Here is a 12,815-nt window from a genome sequence, read left to right as displayed (position 1 = left end):
GCAGTTTGTAGGTGTTGGTGTGTGGATGTGTGTCAGGTGTGTGGAATTCAAACTATCCAATGTAGTGTGGTGTATTGCAGTGTGGACCACCACAGTTCGCATCGCTATTGGTTCACTGCTATGGGAGAACCAATATTGCGTTTTCTGGATCATAACTGGTTTGGGGGGTTTTTGCTGGGTTGGCGGTGCTGGTGGTGGAACCGCCTCTTTCCCACCCTCCAGAGTCCTGGCAGTGTCAGAATTCTGGCTGGGTTTAGGTGGTCCTGGCTGTGTAACTCATAATACGGCAGTCTATTTGACTGCCAACATGGCAGTCTTTTGGTGGCTGCCACCGCTGAGTTCTTATCATCAGACCGCCAAACTCGTAATGAGGCCCAAACTGTATGTCTCTTACTGCAGTGCTTGTGTGTGATATTCTAAGTACAAAATTAGGTTTGAATCATCACTGCATTCCTGACCTCTATGTAACTGACTGTTAGTAACCCAGACAGCACGGACACCACATCAATTATGTATTGAGTGGGGTTGAGAAGGACTACTTTAACCTATTCTTTTCCATTCAAGCGCTGACAGACTGAACTAAGTTAAAAAATAAGTGGGTGTGAAAGCAAACTTTGTGGAGCAAAGAGTCTTAGTTCATAAAACATGACTCAGTAGGTTATTAGGGGGCTTAGAGATGTTTAAGAATGGTCTTTGTATGACCATCAAACAGCTCATTAGTTGCTTAGCAGTACATAGCTCAGGTGTGCATGCAAAATTGTACTTGGAGTTGCGATTAACGTGATGATCTGCTTTGTTAATGTTTGTCACACTGCACAATCAGTGTTAATATTGTATTTGGGATATGTCTTTATAGTTCTCACTTACCATTACCTGCCTATACCTTTTGTATCACATTTATACTTTGCAGACTTCTTCACAAGGTCATTGTCATTTAATCAATTCTGAAATGTCTCACAGACAACTGGGATATGCAGGTCTGACATGTGAAGTGAACATTTACGGATCCAGGTACTGTATGGCATCATATTGGTGGTGTATGTGTTCCATGCCCAGACTGTCAGGACAGTGGAATGGCATGGTACTGTCCCACACATTCGACCTGTGTGCCATTGTTGGAAAATGGGTTATTGGTAGGGCAGGTAGGTACCTACACCTAGCAACAAGCCACTAACCTCCACATAGGTACAGTTAGGTCTCAGTAAATTAATCCCAGCTCAACCCTTGGTAGCTTGGCAACGAGCGTCAAGGCTTAACTTAGGAGACAAAGTGTAAAGCATTCAAATATCACAAAACAGTAATTAAATAAAACACAGAAAACAGTTTAAAAATCCAAAACCAATTTATAAAAATAGTTTATATTTTTATCTTTAAAATGACAAAAAAACGATTAAAATCGGTTCAGGGGAACCGGAGATATGAATTTTTAAAGAATTATTACTTTTCTAGCGCTTAGAAGCAAAAAAGCGCCAATCGGGTCATCTGGTTGCACCTCGACCGGGGCAAAGTCAAACTTTCAGGCCGACCGCGATGGAGCCCTGCTCGGCTACAGGTCGCGGGAGGCCTCGGTTAAAAAGTTACCTTCTGACTTAGTCTTTATTTTGAAGTTTTTCTTCACCGGACGAACCTGCCAGTTGAATCCGACCTCCTGGAGCCCTTGTCCGGATACGCGATGTGGGTTTCCTCTGTGGAGACTTTTACCTTCGGACTTAGTCGTTTTTTCGAGATGAAAATCCTTCGACCGGGGTAAACCTGGATCTTGATCCGACGTCCATGGAGCCCTTCTCGGATACGATGGCTGGGAGGTCCCGGTCAACTTTTTACGTTCGGAATTAGTCTCTTTTTTGGATGTTTTTCTTTACCGGGACGAACCACGAAGTCAGGCCGGGTCGCGGTTGAGGCAAGCCGGCTAGAATTTCCGCGGCGGGTCGGTCCCTCTCTGGAGCTTTTTTCCAAAAATTCTCAAATCTTTTCCAAACTTCTGGGGCTTCACCCAGATGTTCTTTTAAGGTTCTTTTGGGGTCCACAGCTCACCCCAAGGGTCCAGAAGTTCTGTGATGGTCCTTGGGGGGTGCAGACTTCAACTCCCAGCATGCACCTGGTGCAAACTCCTTTTTGGCCACTGGACAGTGGTCAGCTGGTCGCTTTCTTCAGGAGTTGGTGCAGGGGACTCTGGTTTAGCAATTTTTCACCTGTAGCAAACAGGGAGTCCCTCCTTGAACCAGTTGAAGCCAGGCAAAGTCCTTCTTGTGGTGAAGCCCAAGTGTGCAGCTGGTGCAGTCCTTCTGAGTGCAGGTTCCAGGTGCAGGCCAGGGGTCCAGCAGGGCAGTCCTTCTTCTTCTTTAGTTCCTTTCTTGTTGAATTCTGGAGGGGATCTGAGGTTTGGGTGCAGGTCTGCCAGTTTTATCCTTGCTCCTGGGTGAAAAGCAGGGGGGCCCTGGTTCTCCAATCAGGGACAGGGTCGTCCCCCTGTGATGACCACTTCCTGGGAAGTGTGGCAAAAATCCATCCCAGAAGGCAACAGTCTCTAAAAATCCAACATGGATGAATCTGATTTTTGGAGGTTACATCTGGCTGATCCCACCCACTGGTGTAGCTAAAAATCATAAACACACCCCTCTCCTGCCCTCTCCTAATCTAATCAAGGGGGCACCTAGCTGTCTGGGGTTGCAGGATGTGGGGGTGTTGCTGGGTGCTGCAAATGTCCTTCTCTGCCTTTGAAGACCAGTTTGGCAGCCCTCCCCCTTCCTGCCTCACCATCTGCTGAGGGGAGATTCTCTCCCCCAAGCACATTCCTTTGTGTGAAGCCTGGCCACTTCACACCTCATCAAGGCAGCCTGGCAGAAGCTGCTGCAGGCTGGCCAATCAGAGCACAGCAGCAAAAACAATGCAGAGCTGAAATTGGCAACTTTTTAGGTAAAGTCTAAACTTTTTACCTGAACTAGTTATATTAAATCCAACAACTGGAAGTTGTAGGATTTATTACAACAATTAATTTGATACCAAATTCTTGGTATGCAACATTTAAGGAGACTTTAAAATTTAAAATAAAGTCTGCCCATTCTAGCCTATGAAGGCCATTTACTTCAATGAGGGAAAAACGAATTTGGCTGTTTTTACCTCACCAGGGCTTATAAATCTATTTTTATAAAGTCCCTGCTTATAGTTACATGGCACCCAGCCCTAGGGGCACATAGGGCACACCTTAGGGGTGACTTATATGTAAAAATAAGGTAGTTTAAGACTTTGGAAGTACCTTTAATTCCAAAGTCGAATTTGCATATAACTTTAATTTAAAAGCAGTGAGCAAGGCAGGCTTGCTTTTAAAATGACACTGGGCACCTCAGCAATGCACCTAGGTGTGCACCACCTATGCTGTGGTCCCTAAACCTACATGCCCTACCATATACTAGGGACTTATAGGTAGGTTAACTTAGCCACTTATAATTAGCCTAATTTGCATATCCATTTTACACAGAGCACAGGCCCTGGGACTGGTTAGCAGTACCCAGGGCACCTTTAAAGTCAGGAAAACACCAGCAAAAAGTGGAAAATGGGGGCAAAATGTTATGGGGCCTCTGCAATCAGCCCTGTTTTCTCACACAACCCCCCCCCCCCAGCCCACACGCCCAGGAGACTCAGCCCAACCCTGGGAGAGTCTTCCTGGCTTGTTAGGCGAGGAAGACAGTGAAGAAAACTGGCTGTCCCCTTGCAGGGCCTACTCTGCCTTATATCCTCCTGTCAGGGTCACTCCCTATGGGTAGTGAAGCCATCCCAACAGTAAAAGGACCCAACTCAAACTGAAACTTCCCTCTAGGGGGGTCTTCCTCCTTTCTCTCTGCCAACTTGGGTAGTGAGGTGCCCACCTCCCCTACTCCAAACTTTGCTAGGGCAACACCTAGCTTACCCAAAGAGGTCACCCAACACTTGAGCAACCCCACCATGACCAATAGGGTCAGAGGGCCTACTTTACTATTGGCCCTGGGGTCTGCCTCCCAGGCCAAGTACAGTGCTGCCAGGAAGGCTAGCACCCAGCAGAGGCTACTGACAGCTGTCAGTACCCAGAACCACACCCTAAGCTCTCCACTGACAGGTGGCTGAGCTGCTTTAAGGGCAATTTTGGGGTCCTGGCACCCCTCTTGCTGTCTAGAGTGGGGGGCTACCACCTCCTGTGGCAGACACCCTCCTTCCACTCTCCCTTCTGTCAGTGCAGGGGCAACACCTTGCTTCTGGACAGCTGCCTGACTACTCAGGACTTCCTTGGGGTCAGGTGAGGCCTCACCAGTGCCAACTCTGGGCTCCCCCCCTACTGGGGCAGAAGGCCTTTGGCTCCCTGGAACTCTCTTTAAGAGTGGCCTACCCTTCCTTTTCTTCTTTCCTTTTCTTGGGGACCCCTGTCTCCTAACTGTAGGGACTGACTCCCCAGGACTTTGGGTTGGGGGGGCACCCTGGGCGACCACCCCATCTGTGACCAGACTCACCTCTGGGAGGTCATTGCCCAGGATACAATCTAGGGGAAGGTCAGCACTGACTACCACCCTAATCCAGTCAAGGATACCCTTCCTCTCTAGGGGCACTATGGCTAAAGGTTTGGAGGTGACCTCCCCTGTGGCTATCCTGACTTTCTTTGTCTTTCCTGGGACATACATGTCTGGGGTCACTAACCGGTCACTCACTATAGTGTGACTGGAACAGGTGTCTCTCAGGCCAGTGGTAGGGATCCCATTCACTTGAATGTGGTGGAAGTGCCTACTCCCACCCTCAGGATCACCAGCTTACCATCTGGTCCTGTCTCCCAGCACAATGCTAGGAGGACTTCATCATCTGAGGAATCCTCCTCTATGGCTACACTGGACAGCCCAGTGCTAACCACCTTCTTTGGACAGGCTGCATCTCCTCTGAAGTGACCTGTCTGCTGACAGTCAAAGCAAGCCCTACTGTCCAAGAGCTTTTTTAACCCTGGGTCTAACTGTCTCTGCTGGTCAGAGTGGGATTTACTCTCCTCCTTCTTAGGGTTCTGGGGTACAGAGGGAGTCTCTGTGGTGGGCTTACCACCTCCCTCCTTAGGTCTTTGGGGACCTGTCCCCCCCTTCTTGGAGTCTCCCCCCTGGGACTTGACAACCACCCTGGTTCTCAACCACTCATCAGCTGCCTCCCCTAGCTCTCTAGGGTTGGTCTGCTTAGAGTCCACTAGATGCTGGCGTAACCTTTCTTGGGTACAATTGGTCAAGATGTGCTCTCTCATGATCAGATTGTATAACCCCTCATAAGTATCTACTTTGTTACCAATAATCCAGCCCTCTAGTGCCTTTAGTGAAATGTCCACAAAGTCAACCCAAGACTGGGTACTGTCCTTCTGGGTGTCCCTGAACTTCATTCTATATTGCTCTGGGGTCAGACCAAACTTCTTGGCTAAGCACCTCTTCATACTAGGGTATGAATCTGCCTCCTCCCCCCTTAAGGTCAGAAGCCTATCCCTCCCTGAGTTGGGGACCAACTCCCACAAAAGGGAACCCCAGTATTGAGGCCCTACCCTTCTCTTGTGGAGTGCCCTCTCAAAGGCCCCCAGCCACTTATCTATGTCATCCCCCTCTACATAGGCAGGAACCACCCCTTTGGGTAATCTGGGGCAAACTCCCCCACCCATGGACACCTCAGCTTCTTTATCGCTGCTTCCATCTCTTTTCTCTTTGTATGCCCACTTTTTCTTTTCTAGGGCCAGCTTCTCTGTTTCCAAAGCTATGTATGCTAGCTGGGCCTCCAGCTCTCTTTCTCTGATGGATGGGTTCTCTCCTCCTGAAGGGACCCCCTTCCTACCACTAGCTTTGGGTCTGCCCCTAGTGACTGTACTTACTGAGGACCGTTCTTCCTCATCCTCACTTAGGCTCAGATGCCTTCCCTCCCCTGAGTGGTTAGAGCTTGCATCCTCCCTTCTTTCTCCCTCCTCTGGAGCTTCTTCTGACTCTACCTCTTGGGCCTCAGCCCATGCTGTCAGGGATGTGATCAGGATTTGCTTCCTGAGATCAGTGGTTGCAGGCAACCCTCTTTCAATACACAACCCCCTTAGCTGGACTACTGTCAGTGTGGGTAGGCTAGCCAGTTGAAGCTCCATGGTTCCCTAGTTTTGTGTCAACAAAAACGTTTTGCAAAAATTGGAAACAAGAATTTAGAAAAATTACAAAAATTCAATCATTGAAATTAATCCCAATTACAAATTAAAAACAATTTTTGCACTAGGACAATTTAAAGGATTTTTAATTTGTTTTATCTAAAACTGTAACGTGATATTGAACACAAGTACAGGATCCCGTCGCTGCTTCCAATTATGTTGGAAAATGGGTTATTGGTAGGGCAGGTAGGTACCTACACCTAGCAACAAGCCACTAACCTCCACATAGGTACAGTTAGGTCTCAGTAAATTAATCCCAGCTCAACCCTTGGTAGCTTGGCAACGAGCGTCAAGGCTTAATTTAGGAGACAAAGTGTAAAGCATTCAAATATCACAAAACAGTAATTAAATAAAACACAGGAAACAGTTTAAAAATCCAAAACCAATTTATAAAAATAGTTTATATTTTTATCTTTAAAATGACACAAAAACGATTAAAATCGGTTCAGGGGAACCGGAGATATGAATTTTTAAAGAATTATTACTTTTCTAGCGCTTAGAAGCAAAAAAAGCGCCAATCGGGTCATCTGGTTGCACCTCGACCGGGGCAAAGTCAAACTTTCAGGCCGACCGCGATGGAGCCCTGCTCGGCTACAGGTCGCGGGAGGCCTCGGTTAAAAAGTTACCTTCTGACTTAGTCTTTATTTTGAAGTTTTTCTTCACCGGGACAAAACTGCCAGTTGAATCCGACCTCCTGGAGCCCTTGTCCGGATACGCGATGTGGGTTTCCTCGGTGGAGACTTTTACCTTCGGACTTAGTCGTTTTTTCGAGATGAAAATCCTTCGACCGGGGTAAACCTGGATCTTGATCCGACGTCCATGGAGCCCTTCTCGGATACGATGGCTGGGAGGTCCCGGTCAACTTTTTACGTTCGGACTTAGTCTCTTTTTTGGATGTTTTTCTTTACCGGGACGAACCACGAAGTCAGGCCGGGTCGCGGTTGAGGCAAGCCGGCTAGAATTTCCACGGCGGGTCGGTCCCTCTCTGGAGCTTTTTTCCAAAAATTCTCAAATCTTTTCTAAAATTCTGGGGCTTCACCCAGATGTTCTTTTAAGGTTCATTTGGGGTCCACAGCTCACCCCAAGGGTCCAGAAGTTCTGTGATGGTCCTTGGGGGGTGCAGACTTCAACTCCCAGCATGCACCTGGCGCAAACTCCTTTTTGGACACTGGACAGTGGTCAGCTGGTCGCTTTCTTCAGGAGTTGGTGCAGGGGACTCTGGTTTAGCAATTTTTCACCTGTAGCAAACAGGGAGTCCCTCCTTGAACCAGTTGAAGCCAGGCAAAGTCCTTCTTGTGGTGAAGCCCAAGTGTGCAGCTGGTGCAGTCCTTCTGAGTGCAGGTTCCAGGTGCAGGCCAGGGGTCCAGCAGGGCAGTCCTTCTTCTTCTTTAGTTCCTTTCTTGTTGAATTCTGGAGGGGATCTGAGGTTTGGGTGCAGGTCTGCCAGTTTTATCCTTGCTCCTGGGTGAAAAGCAGGGGGGCCCTGGTTCTCCAATCAGGGACAGGGTCGTCCCCCTGTGATGACCACTTCCTGGGAAGTGTGGCAAAAATCCATCCCAGAAGGCAACAGTCTCTAAAAATCCAACATGGATGAATCTGATTTTTGGAGGTTACATCTGGCTGAGCCCACCCACTGGTGTGGCTAAAAATCATAAACACACCCCTCTCCTGCCCTCTCCTAATCTAATCAAGGGGGCACCTAGCTGTCTGGGGTTGCAGGATGTGGGGGTGTTGCTGGGTGCTGCAAATGTCCTTCTCTGCCTTTGAAGACCAGTTTGGCAGCCCTCCCCCTTCCTGCCTCACCATCTGCTGAGGGGAGATTCTCTCCCCCAAGCACATTCCTTTGTGTGAAGCCTGGCCACTTCACACCTCATCAAGGCAGCCTGGCAGAAGCTGCTGCAGGCTGGCCAATCAGAGCACAGCAGCAAAAACAATGCAGAGCTGAAATTGGCAACTTTTTAGGTAAAGTCTAAACTTTTTACCTGAACTAGTTATATTAAATCCAACAACTGGAAGTTGTAGGATTTATTACAACAATTAATTTGATACCAAATTCTTGGTATGCAACATTTAAGGAGACTTTAAAATTTAAAATAAAGTCTGCCCATTCTAGCCTATGAAGGCCATTTACTTCAATGAGGGAAAAACGAATTTGGCTGTTTTTACCTCACCAGGGCTTATAAATCTATTTTTATAAAGTCCCTGCTTATAGTTACATGGCACCCAGCCCTAGGGGCACATAGGGCACACCTTAGGGGTGACTTATATGTAAAAATAAGGTAGTTTAAGTCTTTGTAACTACCTTTAATTCCAAAGTCGAATTTGCATATAACTTTAATTTAAAAGCAGCCAGCAAGGCAGGCTTGCTTTTAAAATGACACTGGGCACCTCAGCAATGCACCTAGGTGTGCACCACCTATGGTGTGGTCCCTAAACCTACATGCCCTACCATATACTAGGGACTTATAGGTAGGTTAACTTAGCCACTTATAATTAGCCTAATTTGCATATCCATTTTACACAGAGCACAGGCCCTGGGACTGGTTAGCAGTACCCAGGGCATCTTTAAAGTCAGGAAAACACCAGCAAAAAGTGGAAAATGGGGGCAAAATGTTATGGGGCCTCTGCAATCAGCCCTGTTTTCTCACAGCCATGTTATTTGGGCCCATGGGTGTCAAATGTGTGATCTTGTGTATCTGACATATGTGATCCTGTGCAATCCATAACCTCTACCTTCTCATTGGATTGATGATGATGATAGTTAACTTGTATGTAGCTATCACTGTGTTATCTCATTTCAGGCCACTGTGCATGTGTGTCAAGAATGACATAGGTGAGTAGCATGCCTACAGATACCTGACCATGGTAAGTGGAAGGTTCAATGACTGGTGACAGTTTTACTGACCTCTGTCTGTATTTTGAGGTATGGTCATTAGAGGGGCATGGTATGGGAATACGATAAGGCTTTAGGTGATGACTAATAGAACCAATCTGTTTGCCTATTTGTATAGACAAAGACTGATGTGTCCTAACTTCATTAGTCTGTGGGGTACATGTTATTCACACCGATGCTGAAGCATTACATTGTGAAGCTGTACTGCACTGTGTGATATTTGGCATGTTGTCAACCTATGTACAGAAATGTGCAATAAATGGGATTAGTAGTGTGTCCATTTGTATAAATGTACATATATCTGAACCAGTTTGAAAAGTACATGTGAGATGGGACTTAACAGATTTGGTAAATATGTGAATAGCATGTATAAGCAACAAATTTCACAGTTATCTGTTCAAAATAGCTGAAAAACGCCTCTCAGACATGACATGTGGTTTAGTAGTGTTTATCTACAAGTGTGCATGTATATTTAAGGAATGGGATCAAACTATTAAGGTCATACAGAGAAGGGTTCAGTCATGGTGACTGTAATCATCAGGGTAGCTGCTACAACACCTGGAGTCTTGAGTCCAGTGTCCTTGTGCTTTTGGAAAATGGTGAGTGGTTGTAACACAGTCAACAGGTTGTATCTGTGACACAGAAGGGGAACCAATGAGTGGAGGATCACTTCCTGGCAGTGGTTGAAGTCTTGGCATCTGCTCCTCCTGGCCATTTTGGTGGGCGTCCATGTTTGTGGGGGGTTCTTCAGCTACAGAGGCTGGGGTGTCTGGGGCATGTCTTTCCCCCTGCAGACCTCCATTCCACTGACTGCCACAGATATAGAAGGGGCTAATGTTACATGGCCAATTGATGGGGTCTGCTGTTGAGGACATAACCTACTCAGGATGGTATTAATGTCTCTCAGCACCCCTGCTAGGCTGGCCGTCTTGGCATTGTGGGCCTCCCACTGTTGCATGAACTTCCTGGTTTCTGTCCCCCTGCAGCTGCTTAATCTCTCCCATCATGGCAAGTACTTGGCTCATCATGCAATGGGACTGTTGGTATGCTCCCTAGACTTGGGAGATGGTGACCTGGCCAGTTTGATCCCTCAGAGCCTCAATCTGCTTGTCTGTACCATCTCTCCAGCACCCTGTGCCCTTTGCACAGTTTGCCCACTCCCACTGGTGCTAGGTCCTTCATTGTCAAGGTTTTCTAGTAGTGACTCCGGTACCTGTACTGGGGGGCTCATGATGGTATTAACTGTCCTTGGACCCCATGTTTGGGGGTGAATGGTTGCTTGGGATGTTGATGTAACAGGGCTGATACAGGTTGATGTAGGCAGAGTGAGGCTAACAGTTGTAGACTACCAGGAGTTCCAGACCGGCCAGTCGTCCTCAATGTCCTCAAATCCAAGGTTGTTTTCCTCACTGAGGGCTTCATCCAGGGGGGAAGTGGCTGTCTCAGGTGTCCTCTCCCTGGCCACAATGGGTAGGTGACCTATTGAAGAGCTGGAACAGACAGTTACAGATTGTAATACAGCATTTGATATCAAACTTTGACAGGTAGATATGCTTTGAGCCATATACAGAAAGGCTTAGCTTGATTCCCCCATATGACAGTGACAACTGCTTTTAATTCTGGGGTAGTGCTATATGGGATACAGGGAATTCCTATGACATACACCTTGCTACAGGATACCAGATTAGTTTGACAGTTGGATGTCTGTTGATAGATTCATAGCTTAATTTTGTCCATGTTAGCTCTCAGTTAGCAATAGTTCAGTATTAAGCCCCCGAGAGCTGCAGAATGTGAAGTGGAAACTGACCTGTACATCAACTTAAGGGTAACCAATCTACCTGGCCATATAAATCAGGTCACACCTAGTACAGCACACTGCAGATATGTGTGTTCTTCCCAGGTGAGTAGCTTTCAATGGGTGATGGGAGCTAAAAGGGTCATTTTAGCATTGGACACAGCTATAGCTGTGTGTTGGTGGTATCATACTGGCAGATGCCCATGGCATTGCTGTCATTGCCCTAGACTGTGACATTGTGGATCATTCAGGTGGCTTTAGTCAATCATGTAGTTGACATGCAAGGCTATTTTCATTTTGGTACACTGTTCTGGTTTCATAATGGTAGAACAGTGCCTGCTGGGAGCTATACTGGTGTCAGTCCCTGTACTACCTCTGCCATTCACAGAACCTCTGCCTCTAGGTGACTTTAGGTGACATGTGGTATGCCAGAGAGAGATATTTGGGCAGTTGGACACAGGGGTGGTGAGTGTGTTGGCTGCTAAGACATCAAAAGGTGATCACTGAGCATGCAAGACAGAACTTTAGGGTGACATTTTAAGTGTTGTGGCTTAGCCGACTTGACTCCCCCAGGTATTCTTGTCAAGCCCTCAGGATGCAGGATGTCCAAATAAATAGTATATATGTGATACAAAAGGTATAGGTAGGTAATGGTAAGGGAGACCTATAAAGACATATGCCTAGCGCCTGTCTTGTGGACTGCAACCTGGTACCTGGCAGCCATGGAACATACTTTCCCCGTGAGGTCGTTCCATGCTTCCTGATGTCCTCCCTTGTGCGTGGATGGCTGCCCACAGAATTCACCCTGTCGACTATATTTTGCCAAATCTCCATTTTCCTGACAATAGAGATTTGTTGGACTTGTGCTCCAAATAGGTGTGGCTCTACCCTGATGATTTTATCCACCATGACCCGCAACTCATCGTCCATGAAGTGGGGATGTTTTTTGTGGGGACATGGTAGTGGTGGACAACACCATTAGGAAAAGAAACAGGCGATGGGGTGTGGATGCTGTGTTGTGAGTGGGTGACAGGTGGTGCCTGATGTGTGTAAAAAAAATGTGAGATATGTATGATGTGCAGGTGTGTGATGAGTGGTATTTGGAGTGCTGAGGGGTGCCTATTCTATAGTTCCTAATTTCTGAATGCGGCCTGTATCTTGCTGTGTATGGCGTTTTTGATGCAAAGGATTGTGGAGTGTGAAGGGGTGTGTTTAATAGTGCAGTTTGTAGGTGTTGGGTGTGTGGATGTGTGTCAGGTGTGTGGAATTCAAACTATCCAAAGTAGTGTGGTGTATTGCAGTGTGGACCACCACAGTTCGCATCGTCATTGGTTCACTGCTATGGGAGAACCAATATTGCGTTTTCTGGATCATAATTGGTTTGGAGGGTTTTTGCTGGGTTGGCGGTGCTGGTGGTGGAACCGGCTCATTCCCACCCTCCAGAGTCCTGGCAGTGTCAGAATTCTGGCTGGGTTTAGGTGGTCCTGGTTGTGTAACTCATAATACGGCAGTCTATTTGACTGCCAACATGGCGGTCTTTTGATGGCTGCCACCGCGGAGGTCTTATCGTCAGACCGCCAAACTTGTAAGGAGGCCCAAACTGTATTTCTCTTACTGCAGCGCTTGTGTGTGATATTCTAAGTACAAAATTAGGTTTGAATCATCACTGCATTCCTGACCTCTATGTAACTGACTGTTAGTAACCCAGACAGCACGGACACCACATCAATTATGTATTGAGTGGGGTTGAGAAGGACTAATTTAATCTATTCTTTTCCATTCAAGCACTGACAGACTGAACTAAGTTCAGAAATAAGTGGATGTGAAAGCAAACTTTGTAGAGAAAAGAGTCTTAGTTCACAAAACATGGCCTCATATACAAAAGGGGCAGATTGCAGTGCAGTTTTTCCACAGCACTGCTGCCTGCCTTTAATTTTTCAAGGGATGTTCAAAGCTCT

Source organism: Pleurodeles waltl, chromosome 7 (genome assembly GCF_031143425.1).
Source record: "Pleurodeles waltl isolate 20211129_DDA chromosome 7, aPleWal1.hap1.20221129, whole genome shotgun sequence".
NCBI classification, from domain to species: domain Eukaryota; kingdom Metazoa; phylum Chordata; class Amphibia; order Caudata; family Salamandridae; genus Pleurodeles; species Pleurodeles waltl.
Note: the sequence above shows the minus strand (reverse complement) of the source record.